The sequence below is a fragment of the Hibiscus syriacus genome, unplaced genomic scaffold (assembly GCF_006381635.1).
Source record: "Hibiscus syriacus cultivar Baekdansim isolate YM2019G1 unplaced genomic scaffold, ASM638163v2 tig00111835_pilon, whole genome shotgun sequence".
Classification (NCBI taxonomy): Eukaryota; Viridiplantae; Streptophyta; class Magnoliopsida; order Malvales; family Malvaceae; genus Hibiscus; species Hibiscus syriacus.
In genome coordinates, this window is record NW_024063193.1 from 1,529,291 (window position 1) to 1,545,583 (window position 16,293).

Here is a 16,293-nt window from a genome sequence, read left to right on the forward strand (position 1 = left end):
ATCTGCCCTTGATACTTAACAACCCCGAACAATTGCATATCATGAGTAGCTTACTAATCATTGCTAAATTTTAGAGTAACTTTGATGGTTGATGATTTAATTAATTTAATTAATTAAATTGATGGTTGATGATTTTTCTTATGATTCTATTCTTGATCAAACATAGACAATTTATAAATGATTGTTTTTCTTAGCAGTCAACTATTTTGGTTTGAGATTTAAATTATCGTCTCAATATGTTGGATTATGAGGTGAGAGAGCTTTTTGCTTTAAAGCGTTAAGATGAACTGATCAAGAATGATGGAGCCATTGGATTGACAACTCTTTTCTCCATTGCATTCATAGGTAGAAGAAGAGGAAGCACCATGGATTTTAGAATTTAACAATGATTAATAAGTTACTTACTCATGATATGGAATTGTTAAGGTTTATTAAGTATCAAGGGCAGATGAAAAATGCGAACCCTTTATAATTTCATACACATTAGAGTTACTTTTTTTATTTAGCTTCGACCTTATGATCTGATGTAAGATGAGAACACACAAAGCACAACCTGAATTGAAATAGTGTCATACTAACAAAATCATATCATTGCAAAAGTGAAAACCACAAAAACAATCAATAAAAATACTTTTATGTAAAATATCAACATTTGGAGGGCATCAATAAAAGCATTACAACATTGCATCAACTTGGCCGAAATTCCGAAAATACTTGCAATGGACAATGTAAAAATGCAACTTGTATGTTTAATCAGGAATAAGGATATAAATTCATAAACTTCAAGAATTGTTACAGATCAACACCATACCCATACGCAGTAATAGAAACATCATTAATCAAATATTATAATTATACATTTCCTTCAATAATTGATAGAGATGTGACAGTGGATGATGAACGTTGCTCTTTGTTGAAGAATCAAACCTAGAAAATTCTAGACTCGATCAAAGAACGAGAGGGAAAGAAAGGGAGGTTTATGGGCGGTAGTAAAGAATGTAGGTATTTGGATTAGGGTTGCTGGAAATTGAGAAAAAGAAACAAAGATTAAGACAATGAAAAATATAGATAATAAAAAAGATAGATAAAATAAAGATAAGGATAGATAAAGATAAAATAGAGGTATGTAATGGAAATATTAAACTTAGCCAATGGAGGTGGCAACAATAATGGAGGAAAAAGGATAATGGATTTATGGAAGATGAAGATAGATGGATACATGTACTATCGAGCTCTCTAGACCCAGTGAAAAGACAAACTCGATAATACGATTCTAACCAGCCCTTCTAATCGGAATGAAAAGGCAAACTAGAGTATGAAGATCTCTCTCAAGAACTTGAAAATAACTCAAAGGAAAAGAAGCTTTAAAGACACAAGGCAATCAGCTCTTGCAAAAACGTACTCACGTTGTATTATTATTCAAAGAAAAGATGTTGATTACAATGGCGAGGGAACCTCCTTTATATAGGTGAGGAGGAATCCTTGTTGTAACATAACTATGTAATAAATTAAATATGTCCTAATAGCAATAAACTAAAGATAATTGTTTTTACTCTATCTTAATTCCTAATAAAATGATAAATATAATCCTAAAAGATAATGCATCATCCTATATTATATTACAAATAATCATTAAAAATATTGAAAATTCATAATATTTATAAAAAAAAATCACATATTAATACCATATAGGATTTTATGCATGTATTGTTTTCACTAAAATGGACATATCCTGAGTTTCCGATATCAAATTGAGGCAAACCGTTGGAAAGATAAGAGACAGTCAGTTGTAACTCCAGAAGACATGTCAACCAAATAACATGAGGACTCCATTCAAAAAGCAGTTGCAAGTCTGTTGCTCTAATGTTCTTCTTTTCTAATCCTTTGTCGTGCGAATCACTTAGAAGCATTAGTCCATCTTCCTTTAATGTGAGTCTTGTGATGCATGTATCATTAATAAAATAAAATTTATTCATAAAAAAGTATATTGTTTTTAATATGACATTCAAAATATAAAAATCAACAATATTTAACAATAAAAATATCAAAAATTGATGAAAGTTGGAGAAGCAAACTTGAGAGTCATTGTGGGAATTTCAGGTTGGAACACAGTCATCAAGTCGAGAAAGTCATTAAGGCAATAGAAAATGAGTCGTGGAGGGGGGTGGAGAGTGAGGAACGCTTGATAACAAGTTATTAAGCTCAAAGAAAGGAATCATTCTAGAACCCTAAAACTTTTAGGGAAAATGAGAGGATTGAGAGAAGATTAAGATTTAGTTATGAAAGACTTTAAGAGTTTGATAAAGATTTATAAGAGATGATTCATTTTTCATGTTAATAATAATTAATGGTGGATTTATTAAACAGAAAAAAATGTTAAATAAATTAAATAATATAAATCATGTGTCAATATTTCACTGGGGACATCAATAGGAGCTCCAAAAGGGGACGTAAGAATTCTGTTCTACAACATAACACCACCATTACAAAATAATACCCTAAGAATTCATCTGAAAATCCATACAAATTGTCATTACAAAAAACTTTCATCAACCATTCAAATAAAAGCATTCTTTAACAAAAATACTCAATCCATCCAAAGCATCATTCCACTCATAAAGACAGAAAATGGAAGTATTCTTTATTTGTTAATGCAAAACTTATAAAGACAAAATCAAAATAAAAAAGCCAAAAAGTTCTCTCATTTTTCTTTTTCTTTCTATTTTTCTCAATTTCTTTAGCAGTCTTAAGCACACAATTTTTGCCCGAAGAACCATTGGAAGAACCATCCAAACAGAAAACGATATTTTTTAGTCATTTTCCCATAATTTTGACAACCAAAGAACCCCTCCCTCAATTCTTATTCGTCCAAGCCGCGACCCCTTAACTGATTGTTTACAATTGCAAAGCGGTAACCATTGCAGTTTAACTATCCACCATGGCAATTCAAGTTAGCAAATAACAATGTAGTTGTGATTTTCATTATATCTGTTAACGGATTGTAACAAACAATATCATTAATAACTGATTTTTGACTTTAGAAAATCAATGATAAAAATAAAAATTTGCTCTGACAATTTACTTAGTTTATCTTTAAAGATATAGGTATAAACAACTAAAAAGCTGTAAAACTTTCAGATCCTCCGCCGAGAATTTGAAGCACTTACCAGTTGGTAAACATTCAACTTACTACAATTGCACGACCTGAACTTTCGAGTTTCGACTTTCACACAGAAAAAAGCAAATCCCGAAAATATTCCGTTTCACGTTTTCAATTTCAGAAGTCTTCTCAGCTCCATGAATATAAAAGGAAAAGAAAAACTAATTAACAATCAAAAAGAAGGAAAAATCATATCATATCAAATCAGCAGCTCATCTCTGAAATCAAACAGAAAATTAAAAACAAAATTCAAATCGATCGTTTCGTCTTATCATGGCGGATCGAGACTCGTTTACTTTGGTTCCCCGATTAGGTCAGTTTTCTGCCTGTCTTTTTCACTAACTTTTCCCTTTTTTTAAAAAAAAATTTGATGTATATTCTTTGTTTAGATCCGCGTACACGTTTAACGCGGTTTTAATCTGAATTTGCGTGCAGTTCTGTTATTGATCATTTTATCTATTTTATATTTATTTTTAGTGAGTTTCCGTTTAGAAAATATAGTTACGTGTAAGTTACATAACTTGATTCTGCAATTGAGGAATTGATAGCATTTAAGAGCTCAATTTATTCGGGAAAATCCTTGAAGATTTGATTGTCCAGTGGCGGAATGAAAGGGGATTTTAGCTTTCTTCTGCTTGCATAGAGGACTGGAAAGTATTTTTCCTAGCTATAAAGTTGTTCTGAAGTAGGATCACTTCATATGTATATACTAACTCTATCAAATAGGCTTAGTAAATACAAGAATGTGCTGGTGGTGGTAATCATTTCTGATACATATATATATATACACACCAATTGGAATTGCAATGGAAGCTCGATAATCTTCTATAAAAGCAGACAGTTAAGTTTTCATCTAGATTATGCAAAGCAGAAGGTTTCTGCAACATGGACAATTTGCAGCTTTATCTCCCTTTAAGGTACTGAGAATTCTGGAAACAGAAAATGAAAATTATGATTAATGTTTTCGTACTAGATGGAATTGGTGCATGATTCAAGTTAGATAACTACTTTCATTTATTATCAGACCTTAAGTTTTTTTGAGCGAAATATGAGTCAAGAATGCTATTTAATGATAGCATGAATAAAAGGTTCTCGCTAAAATAGGCTTCTTTCTCTTCCTCTCTCTCCCGGACATGTCTGAACCCTGAACTAACGAATTGATTTTGCTTTTTATCTTTGCTAGATTCAGGGTCTTATTACCCCATTCTCAAATGTTTGCTTCTGTATACACTCGGTTAATTATACTTTGTTTCCTGATTGCAGATATTGAACAGAAATTATTGGAAGCTCAGCATAGATGGTTGCGACCTGCTGAAATCTGTGAAATTCTTCGTAATTATCATAAGTTTCTTATTTCATCAGAGCCTCCAAACAGACCCTCAAGTATGAATGATAAAGAACGTTTCAGAGCTGGATAAAGTTTATGAAAATATTTATTTATTGCTAATGGACATGTTCATATCATCGTTACCAAGCAACTGATAGAATTACTCTGAATAATTGTTTTGGAAGTATATTAATTTTGTTTTGTTGTTATACTATACGTTTCTGAAAAGTTTCCTTAATTCAATCATTAAGCTGAACGAAAATGCTTTAAGTAAATTATGCAAACTGATGTTATGACTGTGAAAGATTATTTGATTAAATTATGGTTGATTTTAGGGTTAGAAAATCAAGTAGATTGACACGAGTTTTATACCTGCTAGGTGGTTCAGTTTTTCTTTTTGATCGAAAGGTTATAAGGTACTTTAGGAAGGATGGACATGATTGGAGGAAGAAAAAAGATGGAAAAACCGTGAAGGAAGCTCATGAGAAGCTGAAGGTAAGCAATGAATCTATAGAAAATGAAGTTTTCTTGTTTGTATTATAATTTTACAAATTCAGAAGTCTTTATTGCTCGTACTCCTGGATTGGAAAATTTTCCTAAGAGTAACGTCTTGAAAGCAATTTTTAGGTCGGAAGCATTTACGTATTGCACTGCTACTATGCCCACGGGAAGAGAATGACAGTTTTCAAAGGCGCAACTATTGGATGCTTGAACAGTATGGATTGATTTTTATAAATACTTTTTGCTTTTTCAATTAGTTATAGGCATCCCAGAGGTCACACATCCCTAAAGCAGTAAAGTTGTTTGACATTTTGCTCTATTTTTTGTATTTCTTAATTCTGGTTGATTAGTATTATATTTAACTCCGAAAATGTGTAATAATCCCGGAATATTAAGGCACTTTTATGCATCACTGATAAGTGCATAAAGTAGTATCTGTGATAACAATGTTCTAAAATTTGTTTATGGTTCTGCCTCATGGACCATGTAATACTTGTTAGCTTCTTAAGAAACCTCTATTGGTTAGTGATGGTGGGAGTTTGTGCCGTGTAATAGTTATGTCGTGATCCATTTTCTTTAGAATTTCTGCTACAACGAGTACATCATCTTCTCTTACATAGACTTATAGAGCAAGTTGAGCACTTTTAGGACTGAAAATTTTATATCCAGTACTTTTTCTGCAAATAATGTTATATAACTATGAGTTCAGTAAGCCTCCTGGATCTATGAGTTCATAGGGATTTTGGTGAAGTATTTTGGAATTATATTCTCGGTTTCTTGTCTACAGCCTTTGTTAATTTCTTTTTGAATGATTTTTTCAATATTGTTGGGATTTGATGCATATAGTGTTTGTGCACTACTTGGAAGTCAAGGTACTGCCCTCTTCTATTAAAATCCTAAGTTTTTCCTTTTAATTTTGAGAAAGGCTAGATGATTGATTATTTGCAAGATTTATTGTACTGTGACATACAGTTTCTAACAGCCACCGTTCTTACACAACTTTAGATAAAAAAAAAAACAAATGAACAGATAAGGACTCAGGTTGACTAGTTTCTTTGTTCCCCTAAATTCATGTCTGGTTCTTCATTAATAAGAACTACTGCTGAACTGATTTAAGGGGAGGCGGGGGTGGAGGAATATTTTGTGAGGGGAGGGGAGTGGGGGTTGAACTTTAGCTATTTTGTTGTTTCTTGTTGTAGTGTTATCTGGTCTAAAATTCAAACTTACTATTGCCTTTATAAGTATCAACATTAATTGAGTGAATATTCAGAAATGAGTGGTTTAATTCTAATTTTTAAACTATTTTTTCCTGTCGAAGTTATTAATTCCTTGGAAGTTTGACTTTGACTAGACCACTGTTTAGTTTTTTTGAGTAGTTAATTATTCCACGTGTGAATTTTTTCTTACTTCAGACCCATATTGTTTTCTTTTCCTTCAGGGTAGGACGGTTGGAGGCATAAGAGAGACCAGTGATGTATCAAATTCTCAAACAAGCAGTCCTTCAACTTCTAGCTATTCTGTTAGTCATACTAAAACACCTTCAGGACAAGCAGATTGAGCAAGTCCTACCAGCATTTTAACATCCTTATGTGAAGATGCTGATTCTGGTATTTTTTTTTTGTCTCTGTTCAAATTCATATCTTTATGCCATTATTCTGCACTTGTGATCAAGTTACTAGTTTTCCTCCTCATTATGCATACAACTGAATGCAATTTCTATGAGATTCAATGCAGAAGATATTCACCAAGCAAGTTCTAGATTCTGTACATCCCCCAAAGTGGAAATTCTACTGCGATGGACAAGACAGATTCTGGGTTCTTGAGCCATTCTTCTCCCACATCCTTATCCAGGTAAGCATTGTCTTACGATTTTGCATTTGAGCCAGTTGGAAACTTGAAACTCTTTCAATATGATCATGAAGGTTGGTCATCAATTCCTGGAGTGGACGAAGTTTCACATCTTCATAGAGATAGACTTGAGAATAATGGTTATGGTACTTGCTTGACTGAATCTCAAAGAACTCTATATTCTCAATCTGATTCTATGAGCATCAGTTTGCAACAAGAAAACATGATGGATGGAAAGTTTTCAGCTGTTGAGAGTGCAAGTGAGGAGCTTGGAAATCCCCTAGAGTTGCCCAAATGACCTATGGATCCGTTGTCAAATTTTGAATTGTCATATGGTACTAGGTCATTTGAGCAATATACTCATGATTTTCATTTACCGAATGATTTTAAGGAATTTACCAGTCATGATGTTCTAAATGAGATGCCTGCGCGTAAAAACCTTCAAATGGAACTTATAAATGCTGATTCTAATTCTGTCACTAAAACATATCCTGAGAATGATATATATTTGGATGGCAATGTCAACTATGCTTACTCTATGAAAAAAATCATTACTTGATGGAGAAGAAAGCTTAAAGAAAGTTAACAGTTTTTCACGGTGGGTTTCTAAAGAACTTGGAGAAGTAAATGATTTGCAGATGCAGTCCTCGTCTGGTTTTTCCTGGAGCACTGTTGAGTGTGGAAATGTATCTGATGATTCCTCTTTGAGCCCCTCTCTCTCCCAAGAACAACTTTTCAGCATAGTTGATTTTTCACCGAAGTGGGCTTACATAGACCTAGAAACCGAGGTATTGAAGTTTTTGTGAATCTGAACTGAAGTTTCTCAACTAGAAAGTTGAATTTAATTAGTACTTGTTTATTCACTTCGCCTTTTCTATCTCTAGCCTTCTCATTGAAAAGTAGATTGCTGCCATGTTTTATTGTGCACTTTTCATTTTTATCATTTTGATGTAGATATGCTATGTTACTCGGATTTGGGTGTAAGTGTCGGACACGGGTATGGTTATATTTTTCTACGTTTTTCCATATATTTGGAGGATTCTTAGAGGTCATATCCCCGTATCGAAGTGTCAGACACAAGTACTTCATGAAAAATAAAGAGTCCGAGCAACATAGAATATGTGTTGCTGCAAGTATTTTCAAGGTTGAGCAACATAATTTTAAATTTCTTTTGACAGAAAGTTAGAAAAAGTAGGCTTTCCCTTCTCATTTTCTGTGTCATGAAACAGGTGTTGATTATTGGAACATTTTTGAAGAGTCAAGAGGAAGTATCAAAATATAGCTGGTCATGTATGTTTGGGGAAGTGAAGGTTCCAGCTGAGGTTATTGCCGATGGCATTCTTTCTTCTCATGCTCCACCTCATAATATTGGGCCAGTGCCATTTTATATCACATGTTCCAACAGGTTAGCTTGTAGTGAAGTCCGAGAATTTGACTACCGAGCTGGGTTCACTAAAGACAAATGTTTTTGATATCTATGATGTTGCTTCAAGAGAAATGCTGTTGCGATTTGAGATGCTACTTTCTCTGAAATCTTTCAGCCCTCCTAATCATCAGTTTGAAGGTGTTGTGGAGAAACGAGAGTTAATTACTAAACTCATATCAATGAACAAGGAGGAATGCCACCAGATTGTAGACCCCTCATCCGGTCAGGATTTGTCTAAACATAAAGAAAAGGAGTATCTCCTTCAGAAATTGATGAAAAAGTTGTTCTCATGGCTTCTTCACAAAATAATTGAAGATGGTAAAGGGCCTAATATATTAGACGAGAAGGGACAAGGTGTGCTACATTTGGCATCTGCTCTTGGTTATGAATGGGCAATAAAACCTACTGTTACTGCTGGAGTGAGCGTAAATTTTCGTGATGTGAATGGATGGACTGCTCTTCACTGGGATGCTTTTTGCGGCAGGCAAGAACCACCAAATTGTTGGATCATAAACTTGATCCATTATGGGAGCCTAAACCCAAACCCAAACTAAATTGATGTCATTACTTACATCATTTAATTAAAGATGTCATTGCTTACATCATTTAATTAATGATGTCATTGCTTACATCAATTTAGTTAGGTGAGAGTTAGATATTTGTTGAATTTGTAATGGTTTAAATTAATTTATTTGTGTGGTGTAGGATTGTTCTTGAGTAGTATAAATACCCCTTCCCATTTTAGTTTTAAGCATCAAGAAAAATTAAGAGCTTCTAAGTGAGTGAAGAAGCAAAGTCTTATAAGAGTGAGTTGTAGTTCTTGTTTTTGAGTGAGAGTACTCTTGTAATATTTGTTTGAGTTTCAATAAAAGTTATTTGTGTGAGTGTTTTATTTCCAACAGAGTGGCATCAGAGAGAGTTGGAAAGATCGAAGGTCTCGACGAGAGGAATACGACGCCGCCAGAATTTTCTCAATCTGAGTTCTGACGCACCGCCACACACCGCCGGAACACTGCTGCCAGAAAATCGAGTTGACTCACCGAGTTGAGCCGAGTCAGCCGAGTTGGAGCCCTTGACCGAGTTGTCCAAGTCCCTCCAAAGTTTTTTTTCATCGTTCCGGATTCATCCGTGCAATCGGATTTTACAAAATCTCATTATATTGAGAGATATGGCAAATGGTATGGCACCATTCCAAGTTCCGACACTCAACAACAACAACTACGACAATTGGAGTATCAAAATGAAGGCACTTCTTGGATCACAAGATGTGTGGGATATCATAGAGAAAGGCTATAACGAGCCTGCGGATGATGATGCTTTTGCTACTCTTACACCAGATCAAAAGACAACTTTGAAGGATTCAAGAAAGAGAGACAAGAAGGCTCTCTACCTCATCTATCAAGCATTAGATGATGATGGTTTTGAAAAGATTTCAAGTGCAAGCTCTAGCAAGGAAGCGTGGGAGAAGCTGCAAACCTCTTACAAAGGATCCGAGCAAGTGAAGAAGGTTCGTCTCCAAACATTAAGAGGTGAATTCGAATCCTTAAACATGAAAGCATCTGAGTCTATTTCAGATTATTTCTCAAGAGTAGTAGCTGTTTCTAATCAATTAAAAAGAAATGGTGAAAAGTTAGACGATGTGAGGATAATAGAGAAGATACTCCGTTCGTTGGATCCCAAATTTGAGCACATCGTCGTGACGATTGAAGAAACTAAAGACTTGGAAGAAATTAAGATCGAACAGCTCCAAGGATCATTGCAAGCATACGAAGAGAAGCATAAAAGAAGCATGAGTTTACTGAGCAACTCCTCAAGCTGCAACTCAAGGATATGCATGAGAGCCAACGCAATGATAGAAACCAACGTGGCCAAGGCAGAGGTAGAGGCCATGGACGAGGTGGAAGTCGAGGTCGTGGACGAGGCTGGAATTACAACAATAACAATTCCAACAACAACTATGAGAAAGGAGAAAGCTCAACACGAGGCCGTGGAAGAATTAATCCAAACTCAAAGTATGACAAATCTCAAATTCGATGTTATAATTGTCAAAAATTTGGGCATTATGCTTCAGAATGTAGAGCTCCCAACAACAAAATTGAGGAGAAGGCCAATTACGTGGAGGAAAAGACAGATGGCAAAGAAACTCTTCTTCTAGCACGAAAGGAAACTGATGGTGGCCAAGCAAATTCCTGGTATCTTGACAGTGGTGCAAGCAATCACATGTGTGGAAGGAAAGACATGTTTGTGGAGCTAGACGAGTCAGTAAGTGGAAATGTTTCGTTTGGAGATGATTCCACAATAGCAGTGAAAGGGAGAGGTAACATTCTTATCCGTTTGAAAGATGGGAGACATCAATTTATTTCAAATGTCTACTATGTGCCCAATATGAAAAGTAACATTTTAAGTTTAGGGCAACTGGTAGAGAAAGGTTATGATATTCATATGAATAATTATAATCTTTCTATAAAAGATGATAAGAATAACTTCATTGCTAAAGTGTCGATGTCAAAGAATAGAATGTTCTTGATCAACATACAAAATGATGTTGCAAAGTGCCTGAAAGCTTGCTACAAAGATGCATCATGGCTTTGGCATCTTCGATTTGGGCATCTCAATTTTGGAGGTCTAGAGCTATTATCTAAGAAGGAGATGGTGAAAGGACTACCTCACATCAACCATCCTGACCAACTCTGTGAAGGGTGTCTAGTCGGGAAACAATTCAGGAAAAGCTTTCCAAAGGAGTCAGAGACAAGAGCTAAGAAGCCACTTGAGCTCATCCATACCGATGTGTGTGGACCGATCAAGCCAAGCTCTCTCGGTAACAATAACTATTTTCTTCTCTTCATTGATGATTTTTCAAGAAAAACCTGGGTATATTTCTTGAAACAGAAGTCAGAAGTTTTTGAAGTCTTCAAGAAGTTCAAAGCAGCAGTGGAGAGAGAAAGCGGTAGAAAGATCAAAGCCATGAGATCCGATCGAGGTGGAGAATTTACTTCCAGGGAGTTTCAAGAGTTCTGTGAAGCAAATGGAATTCGTCGACCAATGACAGTTCCTAGATCCCCCCAGCAAAATGGTGTGGCAGAAAGAAAGAATAGAACAATCCTCGACATGGCACGAAGCATGCTCAAAAGCAAGAAACTACCCAAAGAATTTTGGGCGGAAGCAGTATCGTGTGCAGTCTACTTGTCAAATCGATCTCCAACAAGAAGTGTATGGGGAAAGACACCGCAAGAGGCATGGAGTGGAAGAAAGCCTGGCATTTCCCACTTGAGAACCTTTGGAAGTATAGCCCATGTTCACGTACCAGACGAGAGAAGAACGAAGCTTGATGATAAAAGCGAGAGTTTTATCTTCATCGGCTATGATGCTAATTCGAAGGTCTACAAGTTGTACAATCCAGACAATAAGAAGTTTGTGATTAGTCGAGATGTGGTCTTCAACGAAGAAGGAGAATGGGATTTTAACTCTCATACAGATGACTTCAATTTCTTTCCTCAGTTTGAAGAAGATGAGCAGACAATGAGGGAGCAACTAGATGAATCTCAACAAGAGCTTGCAACTCCACCCACTTCACCAACATCAACCACTCAAGGAGACTCATCACCTTCATCATCGTCAAGTGGGAGTCAAAGTGAAAGAGTTGTGCAACGCACAAGAAGCCTTAGAGATCTCTATGAGGTAACTGAACGACAAGATAATCTTACATTATTTTGTCTGTTTGCCGATTGTGAACCAGTGAGCTTTCAAGAAGCGGTACAAGAAAAGAAATGGAGAGATGCGATGGACGAAGAAATCAAGGCCATCGAGAAGAATGACACATGGGAACTTACCTCACTTCCCAAGGGACATAAGGCGATAGGTGTCAAATGGGTGTACAAAACAAAGCAAAATGCCAAAGGAGAGATTGAAAGGCACAAGGCGAGGCTAGTTGCTAAAGGCTATAGTCAAAAGGCTGGAATTGACTATGATGAGGTATTTGCTCTTGTTGCTCGATTGGAGACTATCAGACTAATCATTTCTTTGGCAGCTCAAAACAAGTGGAAGATACAACAGATGGATGTAAAGTCCGCCTTCCTAAATGGAGTTCTTGAAGAGGAACTTTACATTCAGCAACCATCAGGCTATGAAGTCAAAGGGCATGAAGACAAGGTGTTGAAGTTGAAGAAGGCTCTTTACGGGCTAAAACAAGCACCAAGGGCATGGAATAGCCGAATCGACAAGTACTTCCAAGAGAATGGTTTCAACAAATGTCCCTACGAGCATGCTCTATATATCAAGATCAAAGATGAAGATATTTTGATCGTGTGCCTCAACGTGGACGATTTGATCTTCACTGGAAGCAACCCAAGCATGTTTAATGAATTCAAGGATGTGATGATGAAAGAATTCGAGATGACAGACATGGGGCTCATGGCGTACTACCTTGGCATTGAAGTTAAGCAACAAAATGATGGAATTTTCATTTCACAGGAAAGCTATGCAAAGGAGATACTGAAGAAGTTCAAGATGGAGAACTGTAAGCCAATAAGCACACCGGCAGAATACGGGATCAAGATGACCAAACATGAAGAAGGCGAAAGTGTAGATCCAACATTCTTCAAAAGTTTGGTAGGAAGTCTACGCTATCTAACTTGCACGAGACCCGATATTCTTCACGCAGTTGGATTGGTTAGTCGCTACATGGAATCCCCAACAACCACCCATTTTAAAGCTGCAAAGAGAATTCTTCGCTATCTGAAAGGTACAATTGACTTTGGCTTGTTCTATTCAGTTTCTAATGATTACAAGCTTGTTGGATATAGCGACAGTGATTGGGGTGGAGACATAGATAATCGAAGGAGCACTACTGGATTCGTATTTTTCATGGGAGATATTGCATTCACATGGATGTCAAAGAAACAACCGATTGTCACATTGTCCACTTGTGAAGCGGAATATGTTGTTGCTACCTCATGTGTTTGTCATGCAATTTGGCTTAGAAATCTATTGAAGGAGATTGGTTTGATACAAGAAGAGCCTACCAAGGTTTGTGTCGACAACAAGTCAGCCATTGCCTTAGCGAAGAATCCAGTATTCCATGATCGAAGCAAGCACATTGATATTCGCTACCACTATATAAGGGAGTGTGTTGCAAGAAAAGATGTGAAAGTTGAATATGTGAAGTCACAAGGTCAAGTTGCTGATATTTTTACCAAGCCACTGACCAGCGAAGACTTCTTAAGATTAAGGAACCTACTAGGGGTCACGAGATCAAGTTTAAGGGAGGGTGTTGGATCATAAACTTGATCCATTATGAGAGCCTAAACCCAAACCCAAACTAAATTGATGTCATTACTTACATCATTTAATTAAAGATGTCATTGCTTACATCATTTAATTAATGATGTCATTGCTTACATCAATTTAGTTAGGTGAGAGTTAGATATTTGTTGAATTTGTAATGGTTTAAATTAATTTATTTGTGTGGTGTAGGATTGTTCTTGAGTAGTATAAATACCCCTTCCCATTTTAGTTTTAAGCATCAAGAAAAATTAAGAGCTTCTAAGTGAGTGAAGAAGCAAAGTCTTATAAGAGTGAGTTGTAGTTCTTGTTTTTGAGTGAGAGTACTCTTGTAATATTTGTTTGAGTTTCAATAAAAGTTGTTTGTGTGAGTGTTTTATTTCCAACACAAACTTACTCTTGTTTGTGTTATATGCTGGCCTAGAGCCTATAATTTATATGCCTGACAATTCCGACTGAATTAGATGTAATCTGATTACGTACTCTTTGGTTATGAAATCATTTGATAACATCTCAGGTTTTGTTGCATTTGTTGAAAGGCTTGTGATAAATTAAATGCCATATTAGAAGCTTAACTTATAATGTTTTTTGTGTACGATTATTTTTATTTTGCAAATCTCAGAGAACAAACTGTTGCGATACTAGTCTCCCTTGGAGCAGCTCCTGGAGCTCTTTCGGATCCATCTCCAGAATTTCCTTTGGGAAGAACTCCTGCTGACTTGGCCTCCGGTAATGAACAAAAAGGAATCTCTGGTTTCCTTGCAGAATATTCCTTGACCAGTTACCTTTCTTTTCTCACAATGAATGATCAAAGGGAAGCTATACAAACAGTTTCAGATCGAATACCAACTTCTCTGAATTATGGCAATGTGCAAGACGTCATTGACGGACTCAATTACTGCTGTATGTAATGCCACACAAGCTGCTGATCGTATACACCAAATGTTCAGGATGCAATCTTTCCAGTGGAAACAGTTGCGCGAGTCTGGTGATTGTGTGCCTGATGAACACGCCATTTCACTTCTAACAACTAAGACTCGCAGGCCATTGCAAAGTGATGTGATGATTAATACTGCTGCAACACAAATCCAGAAAAAGTTCTGAGGTTGGAAGAAAAGAAAAGAATTCTTGTTGATCCGGCAAAGAATTGTCAAAATTCAGGTTCATTGCTACTTGTCTTGTTGGTATCTTAGTTATATTTTCCTTTTTTTTTTCCTTTTCTCTCTCAGGAAAGGGATTAGATCATCCAATGTCTGGAATCCTTCAGTGACGACTTTTTAATATAGTGATGGTTTCATAGACGATTTTCCCACGCCGACACAGACGTAAGAATTTATGTTAAGGGTGTAAATTTAAGAAATTATATTAAAAAAAAATTAGGGACGCGAAGCTATAAAATTTCAAGAATGTGAAATTAGATAATCAATAGAGAATACAAAGAAAAAATTTAAAATATAAGAAATTTTAAAATATTTAGGGTGCAACCACACCCCTTGGTCCATCTCTGTTCCCACGCGACTTCTGTGGGCTCGTGTGCCATAACCTGCTTCATTTGTTGACATTTACTGATAAAAAAAACTGGGGGGACTTCATCATCATAAACGTGAAATTTAACACTTCAGTTTTCGGATCTGTTGATCTTTATTTACCACCTTATCCTTACGAAAATTTGAATTTGAAGGCCCATGTTAGAGGACACCAAGTAAGGAAACAGTATAGAACGATCATCTGGTCAGTGGGAATTCTGGAGAAAGTTATTTTACGGTGAAGGCGTAAAGGGAGTGGTTTGCGAGGATTTCGACGGGATGCAATTACCAAGGAACCTGAGCCACAGTGCACGCCCCCAGGATGATTATGATTTTCTTAAGGAGGGAAGAAAACAAACTGAAGAAAGGCTGCAGAGGGCACTTACTAGGGTAAAGTCCATGGCTCAGAATCCTGAAGGACAAGGTCAATATCGTACGCTGCTGACATTGGTTCAAGGGATTCAAGAAAACAAGGTGTATATCTTTTCAGCTTGACATAGATTTCTATTTCAGTAAAGTTGGCAATTCAGCAGGTGTACATGATGTTCAATAAACGTAACAATAAGCCGATCCGAAGATAGTTCTTTGCACCTTGAACTTGCCCTGCCATTGTTATTTGCTGTTGCTTCAACTAGTGGATTCTGGACAAGCTTTTTGATTATTCAGAAACTTACCTGTTTTGATTGTGAATATGTATATAAATGACTGGAATAGTTTGGTGATACTCTTCTACAGGCTTGCAACATGGTTCTGAACAGTACAGAAGTGGCTAATGGTGATGAAGACCTCAACGTCGATGCTCTTTTGGATGACGACGCTTTCATGCCTTTTGCATTTGAATAGCCACCCGGGATATTCAACCAACTTTTCCGTTGCAGCATTTTGGAAGGTGTCTAACTTCATTCTGTCTGTAAATATAATATCCAACTCTTTTAGGCTCTAATGTATAACTCAATACTCTGCTTGTTTCTAATTAATATAAAAGTGCAGCCCATATTTATTTTTTGGACTACCAATCCATTGAGAAGATAGAGGCAATTTAGGGTTTACAATATGTTTAGGTCCTGTGATAGTAAAATTAGACTATGGATCATAAGCGCTCAAATCGCTCATGAGCAGTTCGATTTCTGTCAACAGACATTTACCGAACTACATAAATGATCATGAACAAGATTCGACCGGGTTGCTCTCGTTTTTCTGGAGCAGTTAATCCTTGGAGTTGCAG

The 16,293-nt window shown here is 36.2% G+C and overlaps 1 pseudogene; it reads left to right on the top strand.

The window, feature by feature from the left end:
- Positions 1–3,389: 3,389 nt before the first annotated feature.
- Positions 3,390–16,069, top strand: LOC120171747 (annotated as a pseudogene).
- The last annotated feature ends 224 nt before the right edge of the window (positions 16,070–16,293 follow it).